This window comes from Hypanus sabinus, chromosome 10 (genome assembly GCF_030144855.1).
Source record: "Hypanus sabinus isolate sHypSab1 chromosome 10, sHypSab1.hap1, whole genome shotgun sequence".
In the NCBI taxonomy this organism is placed as follows: domain Eukaryota; kingdom Metazoa; phylum Chordata; class Chondrichthyes; order Myliobatiformes; family Dasyatidae; genus Hypanus; species Hypanus sabinus.
This window is the reverse complement of record NC_082715.1, coordinates 137,033,657-137,052,039: the sequence shown is the minus strand read 5'-3', so window position 1 is coordinate 137,052,039 and position 18,383 is coordinate 137,033,657. Positions and strand designations below refer to the sequence as shown.

At 42.2% G+C, this 18,383-nt stretch overlaps 2 protein-coding genes across 4 annotated transcripts in view; one reads left to right on the top strand and one right to left on the bottom strand.

Annotated features, from left to right (window-relative positions):
• The window catches only part of snx17 (sorting nexin 17), a 111,792-nt gene extending 95,465 nt beyond the window's left edge, over window positions 1-16,327 (top strand). Inside the window, exon 17 of one of the 3 annotated variants that reach the window (XM_059983088.1) lies at window positions 15,757-16,327. The gene's annotated coding sequence lies outside the window, so the exon portion shown is untranslated. Of the gene's footprint in view, window positions 1-10,238; window positions 10,430-15,756 lie in introns of those variants that run through there. The other 2 variants (XM_059983090.1, XM_059983089.1) reach the window with 2 other exon arrangements.
• LOC132401167 (zinc finger protein 836-like) overlaps window positions 1-18,383 on the bottom strand; it is a 57,890-nt gene that overhangs the window by 12,936 nt on the left and 26,571 nt on the right. The gene's annotated exons all lie outside the window — the stretch shown is intronic.

Below are 18,383 nucleotides of genomic sequence, written 5' to 3'. Positions count from 1 at the left end.
CGATCCCTGCAGAAGGCAGAAAGTGTGGGGGAGGGGGTTGGGAGGGAAAGATATTCTTGGTAGTGGGGTCCCTTTGGAGGTGGCAGAAGTTAAGGAGAATTATGTGCTGGATGTAGAGGCTGGTGGGGTGGTAGGTAAGGACAAGAGGAACCCTATCCCTGGTAGGGTGGCGACAGGATGGGGTGAGGGCAGATGTGCATGAAATAGAAGAGATACGGTCAAGGGCAGTGATGATAGGTGAAGGGAACGCTGCCCTCAACTGAGTCTCCCTATGGTAGACTCATTCAGGGTCAGGAGGTATGGAATCCAAGGAAGCTGAATGGATACAGAATGGCTTGGCTTCAGAAGGCAGAAGATGATCAGTGGCTTCATGTACAAAAGGGTTACCTCTCACCTTCTGAATTCCAGTATGTACAGGCTGAGTCATCAAATGATCATCATATGACAAATCTTTCAATCTTGGAATCATTTTCATGAATCTCATTTGAACTCTTTCCAATGTCTGTTAAGAGGCCCAAAACTGCTCGCAATACTTCAAGTGAGGCCTCACCAGTGCTTTATAAAGCCTCAACATTACATCCTTGGTTTTATATTCTAGTCCTCTTAAAATGAATGCTAACATAGCATTTGCCTTCCTTACCACCAACTTAACCTGCAAACTAACGTTCAGGGAATCCTGAACAAGAACTCGAAGTCCCTTTGAACCTCAGATTTTTGAATTTTCTTTCCATTTTGAAAATAAGTCTACCCTTATATTTCTTCTACCAAAGTGCATGACCAGGAAGGATATCAGTAAGATTGAAAGAGTGTAGAGAAGATTTACTAGGATGTTGCCGAGTCTTCAGGGAAAGATTGAACAGGTTAGGACTTTATTCCTTGGAGCGTAAAAGAACGAGCGGGGATTTGATAGAGGTTTACAAAATTATGAGGGGTATAGACAAAGTAAATGCGAGTATGCTCTTTCCAGTTAGATTAGGAGAGATGAATATGAGAGGACATGGCTTTAGGGTGAAAGGAGAAAAGTTTAGGGAGAAACATTAGGGAGAACTTCTTCACTCAGAGAGTGGTGGGAGTGTGGAACGAGCTGCCACCTGACATGGTAAATGCAGGTTCACTCTTAAGTTTTAAGAATAAATTGGATAGACACATGGATGGGAGAGGTCTGGAGGGTTATGGACTAGGTGCGGGTCAATGGGACTAGCAGAATAAAGTTTCAGCACAGACTAGAAGGGCTGAATGGCCCATTTTCTGTGTTGTGGTGTTCGATGGTTCTATAGGCCACTTCCTTGCCTATTCTCCCAATCCTTCCAAACCCTACTGCAGCCTCTCTACTTCCTCAAAACTACCTCCCTTCCCTCACCTATCTTCATATCATCTGCAAACTTGGCCACAAAGCTATCAACAACATGTGGTTATTTGAGCTACAGACACCTTCCTGTCAACCGGTCTGGTAATTCTTCTCTGACCTCATTAACAAGGCATTTTCGCCCACAGAAATGCTGCTCACTGGATATTTTTTTTGTTGTTTTTCGCACCATTCTCTGTAACCTTTAGAGATTATTGTGCATGAAAATTCCAGGAGATCAGCAGTTTGAGGTTCACAAACAACCTCATCAAGAACAGACAATCATTCCACGGCCAAGGTCACTTAGATCACATTTCTGGTGTTTGGTCTGAACAATAACTGAACCTCTTGACCATGTCTGCATGCTTTTATGCATTGAGTTGCTGCCACATGATTTGCTGATTAGATGCTTGCATTGTTGAGCAGACATATCTAATAAAGTGGCCAATTAGTGCAGAAGGTTAACCATAGCCAGAATTAGCAGCTGGAGAAAATTATCCAGGAGACAGAGTAGACTTGGCTGTATTAGGACTCATCAATAACTCAATTGTGTTTCCATTTGCACACATTCCTTAGATAAACCTGTCAGCTTCCATGAGACATAAATAATTATATAGTCTCAACATATTCTGCAATTGGAATGGGCATTAACGTTAATCAACACCCAATTCGGAGGCTGAAGTCCAACAAGTAAAAATACTAATATTGGTTGAATTATCAGGAAAATTTTCCACAAAGCATAAACTGCAACTTCAAAAAAGAACTTTCCTCGAAAAATACAACGTTCGACTTGAAACAGCCCTGATGTGTTTCCCAAAAGATTGGTATAAGTCGCAACCTTGAAAACTAATCAGCTATTTAAATGTGAAAGAGTCAGAATAAATAACACTGATGTAGAACAGAATCAGAATGATATAACTGCTTATGAGGACAGTAATGTCTGCTGCTTTTGGCTCAGGCATAGAAGGGTTGCTAAGGTATATATTTTTTTACATAAGAACATAAGAAATAGAAGCAGGAGTAGGCTATCTGACTCGTCGAGCCTGCTCTGCCATTCAATAAGATGAGGGCCGATCTGACCATGGGCTCATATCTCCACCTAACTCCCTTTTCCCCATAACCCTTAATTCCCCTACCATACTAAAGTAAATTCAACCTTGTCTTAAATATATTTACTGAGGTAGCCTCCATTCCATTGGGCAGATAATTCCACAGATTCACCATTCTTTGGGAAAAGCAGTTCCTCATCTCTGTTCTAAAGCTCCCTTGGATCTTCAGGGTATGTCTCCTAGTTCTAGTCTCACCACCAGGGAAACAACTTTCCTGCCTCTATCTTACCAAAACATATAAAATTATGAAAGGGATAAATAAGATTTCTTCTCATCCTTCTGAATTCCAGTGAGTACAGTCCCAGGCGACTCAATCGCCCTTCATAGTCTTAACTCTTCGTCTCTGGAATCAACCTGGTGAACCTCCTCTGCACCGCTTCCAAAGCAAGTACAGTCGTCCCTCCTTATCCGCAAATTCAACCAATTGCGAATCGCGAAAACCCGGAAGTGCTCTTACAGCACTTGTTGTTCGAGCATGTACAGACTTTTTTTTCCTTGTTATTTGTCCCTAAACAATGCAGTATAACAACTATTTTACATAGCATATACATGGTATTAGGTACTATAAGTAATCTAGAGATGATTTAAAGTATATGGGATGTGCTCGGATTATCGTGGATCGGGATAGAAAAAAATCAGAAGTTCTCTTACTCAGTAAGTCGGAACAGGTACATTTGGTATTATTTAGCGTCAGTTAGTCAAGCATTTGTCTTAGTATGTAGTATATATTTTACCTTTCTATGCACATAAAACACTTAAGAACGCATGTTTCAGGGCTGGGCTCAGGAACTTTTATACCCGAGTTCGATCCAGTGATAGATCGCTCCCGAGCGCGCTCTCCACCGTACCGGGTTGATGTGAGGATCAAAAACCCAAGACCCAATAATTAAACCACTGTGTTGCTTAGTAATAATTGTAGCTTTCATCGGGGCAGAGCCTTTCTCGCTTTATCCTTTAAAATTATTCCGATCGTTGACCAGACTGTAGCCTAACGCTTTTCCACTGAGCGATGGCGTTTCACCTCTTTCCGATCACTTTATTATTTCCACTTTATTTTCAATCGCAATTGTGATTATTTCTGTGAACAGAAACACAGCAGATTCAGTGTTCTGCCGCTGGGTCCTAATGTCCACCGCACTGAAACACGTTAAATAAGGTCTGGGGTTCCGCTGGGTCCTTAGGTCCACAGCATTGAGCCAGGTTGAATAAGGGACTTGAGCATCCACGAATTTTGGTATCCGTGGGGGGTCCTGGAATCAATCCCCCACGGATAAGGAGAGCCGACTGTATATCCTCCTTCGAGTAAGGAGACCAGAACTGCACGCAGTACTCCAGATGTGGCCTCACTGGTACTATGTAGTTGCAGCATAACCTCCCTGCTCTTAAATTTAATCCCTCTAGCAATGAAGGCCAACATTCCATTTGCCTTCTTGATAGCCTGATGCAGCTGCAAACCAACCTTTTGTGATTCATGCACAAGCACTCCCAAGTGTTTCAGTACATACACATTACACAATCTAAGTTTGTTTTTACATTGATAATAGTTTAAAATTGTAAATGCCACATTTTCATGTGCAAAGGATTTCAGTTCATTGGGACACATCAGAACCAGTACATTTTGGCCTAATTGAGCAGCTGCCCCAAAGTTTCATGGAAATTGTTAAAAGTGTAAAAAAAAGAAAAACTGCTGTTTAACTGAGTGATAAATTAGGTATTTAAATGAAATACAGAACAAACTAGAGCACTATCAGTGTTACTACAGTACTATAAAACTCTGATTAATTCCTAATTATTATCGACAGAGGAATTCATCCAGTGCATGCTACTGTGTTTTTCTGACTGACTGTAAATGAACAAAAGCAGTGCAGACAATGGACTGCATTCGAGCAGTGCTTTTAGTGATTGTACCCTTCAAATCTTTGTTTTCATTGTAATATTCAAGATGATTGTTGATACCTTCAAATTCTTTGTAGGTCTGAAGTTGAAATAGTAAGACTGTCTCATTTTCACTCCCAACTGTTTCCAGCACCCCCAAGCCAGAATGCTTGTAACCGCAGTGAGCAAGACAGCTCTGAATTGTCTTACTGCTCATTTCTTTTCAACTATCAATGAGAAAAATCACTGTTTTTGAACATGAACACACACAATTGACACTATTTAAAATCTGTTTGTTTGAAGCACAGTGTAGTGTCTATGGCCATAGCACTGCACATGATTAACGCTAGTTAGAAACTATTTGGCAACAGCCCCCTGTCTCAATTAAGCTGCATAGTGTTCCAAATAAATGAGGAAAATGCCACTTATTTTGTCGGTTAGTTGTTGTTCTGTAATAGTCGGTTCAAATAATTGGCTTCCCCGATTAATGGATGGGCCAATTAATTGGAATCCACTATATCCTGCAAAATATCAACTGCTGCCAATCCCTCAGCCGACAACTGCCAAATACCACTGCAACTCTGATGCACAACCGAAGCACAGTGCCGTCACGTTTAAATTTCAGTCAGACCTAAAACAAGGGACTACACTGGACTGGCCATTCAGCCCACAATGTGGGGGAATTTATACTAAATACTCTCCTCCTGTGTATTACGCATATATTTCCATTCTCTTCACATTCATGTGTCATATCTGAAAGGCAGTTAAACCCCAAACTCCTTGCTTCCACTGCTACCTCTGGTAACCTATTCCATGGCCTGTCCTTGCAGCCCTTCATAAATAAAGACAACAACAGCTATCCAGTACCTCACTTGTGCCCAATGACATCAGCACCCAGCAATTTTTTCCCAGCTTCCCACAATATCCTGGGATCCACTTACTGATTCATCTGGACAGAGAAACCTTACGTGTGTTGTTTAGAACTGGAGGAACGATGATTATTTACCTTCCTATCCGAGATCACTAACCAAAAGGTGGACTACAAACCATTCCACAATCTCTTTGACCCACTACGGTCAGGAAGGAGGTACAGGAGCATCAGGACTGGGACTCCCAGACTGGGTAACAGCTTCTTCCCTCAGGCTGAGAGACTAATGTATACCCTGCTGCCACTGAGGTCTCGTCACTAGGACAGCTAGCTGTTTACCTGTGCTACATACTACATGCACAGTGAATTATCTTCTGAGAACCTATTTATGGCAACTTTGTTTTATGTGGTTTGTGATATATGTTTCTTAAGTGCACTGTGGTCTGGAAGAACATTGTTTTATTTGGTTGTATACATGTACAGTCAGATGACAAGCTTGAATTTGAGTTTAACATCCTAACTGCTGGTTGCTTCATGCTCCACCAATTCACTGCAGACTATGAGGGATTATAAGATAATTGACAGAGAAGGTGTAGTGTTCAAAGAACTCTTTATACTTCACATACAGAAAGGGAATGGTGCGGACAATTGTTAAAGGTAGCACAGGGAGCAGATACAGATAAGATGGGTTTGAAGTAATTAGGAGAGAAGATGAGACAAATACAGTTGATGTTAGCTCAGGCTAGGACAATAAAGAAAAACTTAGCTGGTCCGAGGCTAGAGCTCGGTTATTACACCATGGAGAGCTTCACGATTGTTGCACGGGATTATAATTTTTCACTAATTACTTAATTCTGTAGCTCTTCAACTTTCTGCTTTTATACATTTCTCTCTAGATTCCTCTTCAATGTACTTGTTTCGACCAGGATTGCTCTTTCCCCAGTTAAATCCAAAGTAAAGTTATTATGTCACCATATACTACCCTGAGATTCATCTTCTAGCAGGCATTCACAGTAGAACGAAGAAATACCATAGAAAAACTACCTATACACAAAAACTGACAAACAACCAATGTGAAATAAGACAAACTTTACAAATACAAATAAGAGAATAAGTAGCCTTCTCCATGTAACCTTTCATGTCCTGAGTAATCAAGAACCAAACTCCACCTTAAGTACACCAAATGACCTAGTTTCTACATCCACTTGTGGCAGTGAGTTTCACAGACTCACTACCCTCTAGCTCAGGGGTTCTTCATCTCTGTTCTAAATAGACATCCTTCTATTCTGAGGCTTCAAGACCCACCACAGGAAACATCCTCTCCACATCCACTCTATCCAGGCCTTGCAACATTCAATAGGTCTCAATCTCATTCTTCTAAATTCCAACGAGAACAGGCTGAGAGCCATCAAATGCTGCTCCAACAATAATCCTTTCATTCTCAGAATGGTTCGCCTGAACCTCCTTTGAACCCTTCCAATGTCAGCACATCCTTAAAGAAGGGGCTCAAAGTGCTCACAATACACCAAGTGAGGCTTCACCGGTGCCTTATAAAACTCAGCACTACGTCTTTACTTTTATATTCTAGTCCTCTTGAAATGAATGCTGGTGTTGCATTTGCCTTCCTCACCAGACTCAATCTGCAAGTTAACCCTTTAGGGAATCCTGCACAAGGACTCCAGTGCCTTTGCACCTTGGACTTCCGAATTTTCTCTCTATTTAGAGAATTGTCTATGCTTTTATTTCCATCTTTTATTTTTTATTTCTTCTACCAAAGTGCATGACCATACACTGCCTAATACTGTATTCCATCTGCCACTTCTTTGTTCAATCTCCTGATCTGCAGTCCTTCTGTCGCCTCACTGTTTCCTCAACAATACCTGCCCCTCCACCTATCTTTGTATTGAATGCAAACTTGGCCACAAAGTCATCAATTCCGTCATCTAAATCACTGACAACGTAAAAAGAAGCAGTGCTACTCAGAGCCCTGTGGCACACAACTAATCACAGTCAGAAAAGGCTCCTTTTATTCCCACTCTACCTCCTGCCAGTATCCAATGCTCTATCTATGCTAGTTAAGCAGCCTTATGTGTGGTACCTTGTCAAATCCAAGTACACAACATCCACTGATTCTCCTTTCTCTATCCTGCTCGTGATTTCTTCAAAGAATTCCAACAGATTTATCAGGCAAGATTTTCCTATAAGGAAACCATGCCCATTTTATCATGTGCCTCCAATTAGCCCGAAACTACATGGTTAATAATCGACTCCAATATCTTCCCAACCACTGAGGTCAAGCTAACTGGCCTATACTTCCCTTTCTTCTGCCTCTCTCCCTTCTTGAAGATGGAGTGACATTTGCAATTTTCCAGTCTTCCAGAATCAAGAGATTCTTGAAAGATTATTACGAATGCCTCTACAATCTCTTCAGCCACCTCTTTCAGAGCCCTGGGGTGTGTAGACCGACCACCGAGTTTAGGTGATTTATCAACTTCAGACATTTCAGTTTCCCAAGCACATTCTTCCTATTAATGGCAACTGCACTCACTTCCGCCCCCTGACACTAACTGCTGACATATTGCTAGTGCCTTCCACAGTTATTCATGCTGGTTTAGGAGCGGGATGGTTGAAGGGTAATAACTCCTCCTGAACTTGATGGTGTGGTGAATTCTCGGGATTCCTGGTGGTTTTTCCATGCCCAAAAAGAAATGATATCTCATCTGCCTGTTCACAGCCCTATTGTTTACAACCAACTCTACCTGCTTACACACCACACCTGAATAACAGCATTGTGAACCACCCTCTATTCTTCATTAACTTGTTTTTAAACTGTCCCCAAACTCCCCAAGCTCATTAGCAGCCTATGGTTTACAACAGTTAATTAGAAACTTGATGAATGTATTTACCTACCTGCCTGTAATTTTCTTCATAAGACCACAAGACACAGGAGCAGAATTAGGCCATTTAGCCCATTGAGTCTACTCTACCATTCCATCATGGCTGATTTATAATCCCTCTCAATCCCATTCTCTTGCCTTCTCCTTGTAATCTTTTGATACCCCAACTAATCAAGAACCTATGAACCCCCACTTTAAATATACCCAATGACTTGGCCTTCACAGTTGTCCGTGGCAATGAATTGCACAGATTCACCACCCTCTGGCTAAAGAAATTCCTCCTCATCTCTGTCCTAACGGGACATCTTTCTATTGTGAGGCTGTGCCCTCTGGTGCTAGACTCGTCCTTCAGAATGACAGCAGTCTTACCGAAGCCTTCAATTACGTTATCCTCTAGTGAATTGTATTTATATCCACAAGGATGTTTCCACAGATGCTTTTAAATACTTCTTATTGAGCATTACTAAAACATAATGTTTGTTTCAGGGATGCTTTCTATGCACTTCTTCAAATTTAAAATGGCTACGATACTACAAAAGTACCTTATTAATCATGAAATGCTTTTGGACATCCTGAAAAGGATACGTACATGGTGTCATTCCACTCTTTAAGAAAGGAGGAAGGCAGCAGAAAGGAAATTATAGACCAGTTAGCCTGACCTCAGTGGTTGGGAAGATTAAGAGTCGATTGTTAGGATGAGGTGATGGAGTACTTGGTGACACAGGACAAGATATTACAAAGTCAACATGGTTTCGTTCAGGGAAAATCCTGCCTGATGAACCTGTTGGAATTATTTGAGGAGATTACAAATAGGATAGATAAAGGGGATGCAGTGGATGTTGTATATTTGGACTTTCAGAAGGCCTTTGACAAGGTGCTACACATGAGGCTGCTTACCAGGTTAAGTACCTCTGGTATCACAGGGAAGTTACTAACATGGTTAGAGCATTGGCTGATTAGGAGGAGGCAGCAAGTGGGAATAAAAGGACCCTTTTTTAGTTGACTGCCAGTGTCTATTAGTGTTCCACAAGTGTCGGTGTTGGGGCCGCTTCTTTTTATGCTGTATATCAAAGATTTAGATGATGGAATAGATGGTTTTGATGCCAAGTTTGCAAATGATATAAAGCTTGGTAGAGGGGCATGTAGTGTTGAGGAAACAGGTAGGATGCAGAAGGACTTAGATTAGGAAAATGGGCAAGAAAATGGCAAATGAAATACAATGTTGGAAAATGCATGGTCATGCACTTTGGTAGTAGAAATAAATGTGTGGACTATTTTCTACAAGGGGAGAGAATCCAAAAATCTGAGATGCAAAGGGACTTGGGAACCCTTGTGTAGATCACCCTAAAGGTTAACTTGCAGGTGGAGTCGGTGGTGAGGAAGGCAAATGCCTTGTTAGCATTCATTTCAAGAGGTCCAGAATACAAGAGCAAGGATGTGATGCTGAGGCTTTAAGGCTCTGGCAAGGCCTCACCTTGAGTTTTGTGAACAATTTTCGGCCCCTCATCTTAGAAAATATGTGCTGGCATTGGAGAGGGTCCAAAGGAGGTTCACAAGGATGATTCCAGGAATGAAAGGGTTATTTTACGAGGAACATTTGATGGCTCTGGGTCTGTACTCACTGAAATTCACTGGAACAATTGGAGGGAGGGGATCTTATTGAAATCTTTCAAGTGTTGAAAGGCCTTGAAAGTAGATGTGGAAAGGATGTTTCCCATAGTGGGAGAATCTAGGACAAGAGGGGACAATCTCAGGATAGAGGGGTGCCCTTTCAAAACAGAGATGCGGAGAAATTTCTTCAAGGCAAAGGGTGGTGAATTTGTGGAATTTGTTGCCACGTGCATCTGCGGAGGCCAGGTCGTCGGGTGTGTTTAAGGCAGGGATTGATAAGATTCTTGATTGGACACGGCATCAAAGGTTATGAAGAGAAGGCCAGGATCTGGGGTTGAGGAGGATGGCGGAGCAGACTCAATGGGCCAGATGGCCTGATTCTGCTCCTATGTCTTATGGTCTCATTCTTACTTTAATTTAAGCCCAGTTACGCGGAGGGTGGGTGTCTGTGTGTAGATAGCTGTACACAGGAAATTCTACATTCCATTATGTGTTCAATTATAATTTTATTAACCCGACCGTTCCTTTAACAGTTCATCGGGTACTACAGGACATGAGGACACAGTGACAGCATAGCAGTAGTGTTGTGGCAACCCACTTCCCAGCGCACTCGAACCGGCTCACAAGGTGGCGCGCGCCGGCATAGAGGTCAGTCCCAAAGAGGGCGCCAAGCCTGCTTCACCAGCAAGGGGAAAAGCCTGCGCCCGGGACGGGACTGTGAATACACGCCCCCTACAGCATTCCCGCCCAGGGAGGGCGGGATCAGGAAGGCTTTAAAGCGAGGCCACGAAGTTTGAATAAATCTCTTTTGCAACTGCAGCTCACGGACTCCGTGTCGTTATTGCAGGGCTGCGTATAGCACACCGCTACAGTGTGACACTATTACAGCTCGTGGCATTCTAAAGTTCGGAGTTCAATTCTGGTGCCATCTGTAAGGAGTTTGTACGTTCTCCCCATGATCATGTGGGTTTCCTCCAACTTTCCAAAGACATGCTGCTGAATTGGTGTTTGTAAGTTGGCCTGTCATTAGGCTGGGGTTAAATAGGTGGGTTACCGGGCAGTGTGGCTCATTGGGCCAATAGGATAGGGCCGTTCCATGTCAAGCGGGGGCAGTCAGTTAATCGTTTATTGCTTGGGGTTAACACAATCACATTAATTATCACACATTTATGGAGAGAAACTATAAATTGCAACTGGTTTATTATTGTCACATGTACCAAGGTACAGTGAAAAGCTTGTCTCACATGCAGTGGAGCTAGAAAGTTTGTGAACCCTGTAGAATTTTACTTCTGTATAAATGACCCAAAATGTGATCCGATCTTCACACAAGTCCAAAAACTAGATAAAAATAAAGAGGTAATGAGGGAGAAGATGTAGGGGCACGTGTAGCACTTGTTCCACTTGCATAGATAAGCGCCAGAAGGGAGATCAGTGGGGAGGGACAAATGGACAATGGAGTTGCTTAGGGAGCGATCCAGGTACTATCACCCAGGCCCTAAACAGTCCTTCCAGGTGAGGCGACACTTTACCTGCGAGTCTGTTGGGGCCATTTACTGTGTTCAGTGCTCCCAGTGTGGTCTCCTGCATGTCAGTGAGACCCGACGTAAATTGTGAGACTGCTTTGCCGAGCATCTATGCTCCGTCCGCCAGAACAAGCGGGATCTCCCAGTGGCCACCCATTTAAATTACAATTCCGATATGTCCATCCATGGTCTCCTCCACTGTCGTGATGAGGCCACACTTAGGTTGGAGGGACAACACCTTATATTCTGTTTGGGTAGCCTCCAACCTGATAGCACTGATTTCTCAAACTTGCAGTAATGCCCTCCAAATCCCCCTTCGCTTCTCCATTTCCCATCCCCTATTCCCTCTCTCACCTCAACTCACTAATCAACTTCCCAGCTCTTTATCCCACCCTCCACCTTTAAAATTTACTCCTCTAGTCCTGCCGAAGGGTTTCGGCTCAAAATGTCACCTGGCCTGCTTTGTTCCTCCAGCATTCTGAGTGCATGTGGCTTGGATTTTTAGCACTTGAAGATTTTCTTTCGTCTGTGGCTTAATTCTGCTCCTATGTTTTATGGTCTGATGGGAAATTATTACTGTAAGGCCTACCCACTCAATCTTCCTTAATCTCCATTATTATCCTCAATATCAACTTAAAACATCAGTCCTATTTCAGGCTCCTCCTAATCAAACTTCTCGGAAACATTCATTCCATAACAAGCACGCAGCTTAGTTAATATTATTATAACAACAAACAAGTAAATCAATTATGTATATTGCATAGATTTTTTAAAAATGTGCAAAAGCAGAAATGCTGTATATTAAAAAAGTGAGGTAGTATCCACAGCTTCAAAGTCCATTTAGGAATCGGATGGTAACAGATGAGTGATTTTGTACTCATGGTACAGGACGCTACAATCATAATTGAAAATCCAACTTGATCATGTTGTGAGATCAGTTTTCAAGTTAGATTAGATTAACTTTGTCACATGTACATCAAAACATACAGAGAAATGTGCCATACAGCCTGCAGTTGCCATGTTTCCAATGCCAACATAATATGCCCACAACTTACCAACCCCAAGCAGTATATCTTTTTGGAATATGGGAGGAAGCAGGCTGGTCTCAGAAATAAAAAAGAACAGTAACTAAAACTTTGTCATATGCTCTCAGCAAAGGTACGCGTGACTCGATCTGGCATACAAATAAGTGACTCAGTTGACTTAAAGCCATGAAAGCATTGCATTGTAAATACTCCATCACCAGGTCAGAGCCAACAATAAAGGAGGTACAATTTAACAATGAAAATCCATCCCATCGTCAAGGACAACCGGTAATATAAAATTTAACAGTGAATTCTTCTCATTTTTGCCACATTAACCTGAAACTTTGTACCTACAAAATCTTTCACAAGACCTCAAGACAGTCAAAGAATTTTCATTCTAAATCTGCCTTTAGCTCAACCACATCCTGTTTGGCCCATTTCACTGACTCTGAAAACCTAACTATTCCCTCAACTGCTGAGATGGAGATTATTGTACAAATTATAAACACAAGAGATTCTTCAGATGCTGGAAATCCACAGTAAAGCACACAAAATGCTGGAGCAACTCAGCAGGTGAGGCAGCATCTATGGAGAGGAATAAACTGGTTTCATCTTACATGAATTGTTCGTACAGTTCAATTCATTACACAGCGCACTGAGGTAGCACAAGGTAAAACAGTGTCACAGTTAGAAAGTGCAGTGCAGGTAGACAACAAGGTGCAAAGTGAAAAAACTGCAAGATCATAACGAGGTGGACTGTGAGACTGTAGTAGGAAACTATTGAATAGCCTTGTATCAGCAGGATTGGAGCCATTCTTAAACCAGGTGGCATGTGCTTTCAAGCTGCTTTCCGTCCACAACTCTCTGTAGTCTCTTATGGTCACGAGCAGAGTATTTGCCATACCAAGCCAAATATCCGGCTTTCTGCAGCACATCTATAAAAATTGGTGAGGGATTAAGGGGACATATGCCAAATTTCTTTAGCCTCCTGATGAGGTAAAGGCACAGGTGTGCCTTCTTGGCTGTGGAGTCCACGTGGTTGGAATAGGACAGCCGATTGGTGATATTCACACCTAGGAACATGAAACTCTCAACCTCAGTGTTGATGCAACAGTGAGCAGAACAAATTCTTTAATGAAAATGCCCTGAGAGTCAGAATAGACTTGATGGGCCAAAGGGCTGAATGGACTCTTTCCATGCCCCAATGAAATATGACAAAAACAGTTGCTATACAAGGAAACTTGTGGTTTGGGGGAAAGCTGGTGTTTACGTAAACAGACTGTCAAAATATCATCGACAGATACAGGAAAATATAATCAAAAGGCAGAAATCATACACGTACAGAGGACTCAAATTTAAGTGGGCAGAAGCTATGCCAGAGAAAAATCTGATCAAAATAAAACAGACCCACAGCTCCGTACCTTGCACCTTAGAGATTCATTGACCTTTGAGAATACAGATTAAATATTGCATAACTATATCTATAAGCCAATGCCAAAAAACAAAGAAGAGTAGACAAAGTCATCTTCCCAAGACATTTAAGGGACATTTGACAGATTTGACAGGAAATGAAGGTGAACTGATAGGACATGATAAACTATTTCAGGTAGTTAGGGACTCCAGATCAAAGGGAAATAAAATTACAGTTAGGCTTTGGCACAATTATTACTATTTGGAATTATTTTTCACAAAAGACAATGGATGCACAATTATAAACACACGAGATTCACCAGATGCTAGAAAGAAACTCAGCAGGTCAGGCAGCATCTATGGAAGGGAATAAACAGATGATGTTTCAGGTTGAGATCCTTCATCAGGACTGGAAAGGAAGGGGGAAGGTCCCAGAATAAGATTTTTGGGAGGGGGGGAAATGAGGACAAATTAGAAGGTGATGGGTGAAGCTAGGTGGTTGGGGGACTGCGCATGAAGTAAGAAGCTGGCAGATGATAGGTATAAAAGATATACCTAAAAGGGCTGGAGAAGAAGGCCTCTGATCAGAGTGTACCATGGGAGAAGTGGAAGGAGGGGCACTAAATGCGATAGGCAAGTGTGGAAAAGAGATAAAAGACCAGAGTGGGAAACTGAAGGGGACAGAAGAGGTGGGGAGGGGAAGGGGAAAAAAATCCCAGAAGATAGAGAAATGGATATTAATGTCATCAAGTTGGAGACTACCTGAAAGGAAAGAGGTGTTGCTCCTCCAACCTGGGTGGCCTCATTGTGGTAGTAAAGGAGGCCAAGGATGCATGATCAGCACTAAATTGGTAATGTTGCAGCTCTAGAATATACTTGGAATATTATGTTCAGTTCTGGTCACCTCAATATAGGAAGGATGCAAGTAACACACACAAAATGCTGGAGGAACTCAGCAGACCAGGCAGCATCTATGGAAAAGAGTACAGTCGACATTTTGGATCGCTGAAGGGCCCTGGCCTGAAACATCGACTGTACTCTTTTTCATAGATGCTGCCTGGGCTGCTGAATTCCTTCAGCATTTTGAGCATTTTACTTGGATTTCCAGCCTCTGAAGATTTTCTCTTGTTTGTGATAGGAAGGATGTGAAAGCTTTAGAGGGTACATAGACTTGCCAGGTTGCTTATAGGTTAGAGACCGTGTCTTACAAGGATAGGATGAGCAAGCAAGGGATTTTCTCTTTGGAGATGAGGATGAGAGGCGACTCATGATGGTAAGAGGCTTAGACAGAGTGGACAACCGGAGACTTTATCCCCAGGGTGGAAATGGGTAACATGATGGGGCATAATTTTAAGTTGATTGGAGGACAGTGTAGGGATGGGTGTAGGTGTGTGCAACACCCTGCTGGGGTGGTGGAGGAGGCAAGTACATTAAGCATTTTAAAACCTCTTAGATAAGCACATGGATGATAGAAAAATGGAAGTGCTATGTAGGTGGGTGCTTGGAGTAGGTTAAATTTGGCACAACATCATGGGCTGAAGGGCCTGTACTGTTCTGTAGTGTTCTATTTTGTATGTTATTTTGATGAGTTTATTGCACTATGCTTAAGTCTGAAATTAATTTTGCTAATTAAAAAATTAAGGCCAACTTGCTGAAACAGATGTGATGTGGGGTGGAAAAAAAACTCAAGTCAATCTCACTGAATGAAGAACAGATTCAAGGTACTGAAGGGCAACACCTCTGAACTAGTAAACTTCCTTCAGTGCTAACAAATCCAAAAGGTTCAGCAACTAATGCTGAAATCTAAGGAAACACTTGATATCTCTCTCTCTCTGACTCGATCATAATTGACTCCATAACCGGAGAAGTGAAGCTAATTGACCTACACTCAGTGGCCACTTTATTTGTTACACCTGCTCGATAATGTAAGTACCTAATCAGCCAATCATGAGGCAGCAACGCAAGGCGCAAAAGCACGCTGACGTGGTGAAGAGATAAAAGAACTGAAGATAGAGCCAGAATGTGATTTCTCTCAGCTCACCAGCAAAACAGTTAAATTCTTCCTACTCTAATGTCTGTATTTTCCTTTTCAGGGTGGCTGGGGTTCTATCAGCACATTTGATCTACAGTGGCAATCAAAAACTGCAGTTCTGCATGACGGTGTGTTCCCGTTCCTGGAGCTCGATGATCAGTCACATTTTGGTACGTCCAGGCCGGGCGACTTCAGGGCCTTGTGTGACCCTGTGGACACGAATTCCCGCCGGTGTCATGTACTGAAGCGGCGTGGGAGCCGGAACAGCGAAGAAAGTGAAAATGGCTTACGGAAGGCTCGGCACTCAGTAATTGATCTGCTGACTCTCGAGTTGGGGAAACTTGAAATAAAAAATTGCCAATGCTTCAGATTGACTGTAATGGCAAAATAGTGGCTGTTGTCTCCCCTGTCACAGTGGAAGCAATGATATCTGTCTCTTCATTGCTATTGAGAGAGCCTGTGGGTTATTGAAATGTTGAAGTGAACAGGTACTTTTTGATGCACTGTAGACCATGGTCTCTCTTTGGGCATTTTGCTATTGCTGGCATGGTGGGTGATGGAAATGCTGACACTTTATGCTCGAATAAAAGGGGGGAGTGTTGATACTGTCTGTGCGTGGGAGGGGGCGGGGGCTTTGGGGTCCTTACAACTTTTTTTGTCATTCATTCTTTGGGGGAAGATGTCTGCAGAGAGAAAGAATTTCAGGTTGTATATTGTATACAGTCTGACGTTAAATGGAACTATTGAACTGAGAAAAGAGAATAGCTTTTTTTTAGAACCAACAGGGTGGGAAGTTGGTTACAGGTGGAATTGAGGCATCATTGTCTAGGCCCCAGAGCGTATAGAGGCAAGTGAACTCGATGTTTGGACGGAGATTTAGGTGCCGGGCGAGATAGTGTGTTAAGACTGGAGGCAAGGGATGAGCCGGTTGAGATCACTGGTCCACTACTCAGCTCTGCACTGATCTATGGGACTCTCTGGACTTCAGTTCAGAATGCCATTTGCTTGTGGTTATCGTCTGCATGATTTTTTTTCTCTCTGCACACTGGGTGTTTGGTCTTTCTTTAATGGATTCTTTTTGATGGGCATGATGTGTTTGTATTCTATGCACATTGGCTGTTCAACAGTCTTTTCATGTACAAGGGTTCTTTTTGGTTCTTTGTTTTGTGTCTGCCTGTTAGGAGACGAATCTCAAGGTTGTATAATGTATACATACTTCGATAATAAATGTACTTTGAACCTTGAACTATAGTCTGGATAGCCATGGGAATTTGTAGGTTTACAGAATATATCAGTAGACGGTTTGTCTCCAGAGGTGGAGACAGAGAGGTAGACAGTTTGTCTCCAGAGAACGCCACAGCAAATTCCTAATCCATGCAAATGCACATGGCCCCTTACCCATCACCCAGGACATGCCTTCATCTCATTACTACCATCAAAGAGGACTCAGTTCAGCAAGTTTCTTCCCCTCCACCATCAGATTTCTGAACCCATAAACACTACCTCACCATTTTTGTGCATTGTGCACTATCATTTAATATATACAAATTCTGACATTTCTCACAAAATTCCTTTTTGTAATTTGTAGTATATTTTATGCATTGGACTGTGCTGAGGCAAAACAAACTTCATGACATATCTGACATATATCAGTGATATTTAACCTAATTCTGACAAAGTTGATCCTTGAGAGTCTGAGTTACTGTTTCAATACATATCACATCTGATATGTAAATAGGATGGTCCCGGGGCAGAACAGAAGGAAGGCAGGCTGCACTTGGGTGGGTGTTCTCAAGTGATAATGAAGCAACCAATACTTTCATCAATCCATTCTTAACTGAGCACCTGAGAATGTGTCGAATGGCATCCAGCCCCCCCAGTGGACAAGAAACAAAGCATCCTTCATTCACACTGGTGGGATACATTCACGACTTACAATGCAGTTTGTTCAATTCAGTAAAAGGAGCGTCCCTTACAATAAAGCGCATGTTAACTGCCAGTTCTTCCCTGCCCTAGAGATACGGGTCCCACCCTACTTGCATACATTTTTCACAAAGGTAATACAGTATACAATAGCAAAACTACTGGAGATTTTTTACTGTTGAATCAGCTTTCTTGTGCCAAAGAGTGTTTGGTAACTTTTTATATCGCAGAGTGAAGGAGGGAGGGAACGTGGCTTCAGATTTCTGCTCTCCGAGCTATTTTTATATCTGCTTCTGAGTTGTAACCAATGCTATTCTCCAATCGCCACCTTCGTTTCCTTCTGGAAGTGAGAAAGTGCAACAGCATTTAAGTAACCCATTGAAAAATGTGAAAAGATCAAAGTGAATGATCAAAGTACACATATGTCACCAAATACTAACCCACAATTCTTTATCTTGCAGGCGTTCACAGTAAAACAAAAGACAACAGAGTCAACGAAAAAGTACACAGAAAAGACTGACAAACTAGCAGTATGCAAAGTACAAAAGAGAATAAAACAATACTGAGAAGACGAGTTGTAGAGTCCCTGACAGCGAGTCTCTAGGTTGTGGAATCGGTACATTGTTCTTTACACTGAGACCAGATCCAAAATTGCCACTCTGACAACGACTTAACAGGTATAAAGTTCAAAGTAAATTTATTATCAAAGTATGTATGTATCACCACATACAATGCTGAGACTCGCTTTCTTGTGGGCATTCACAG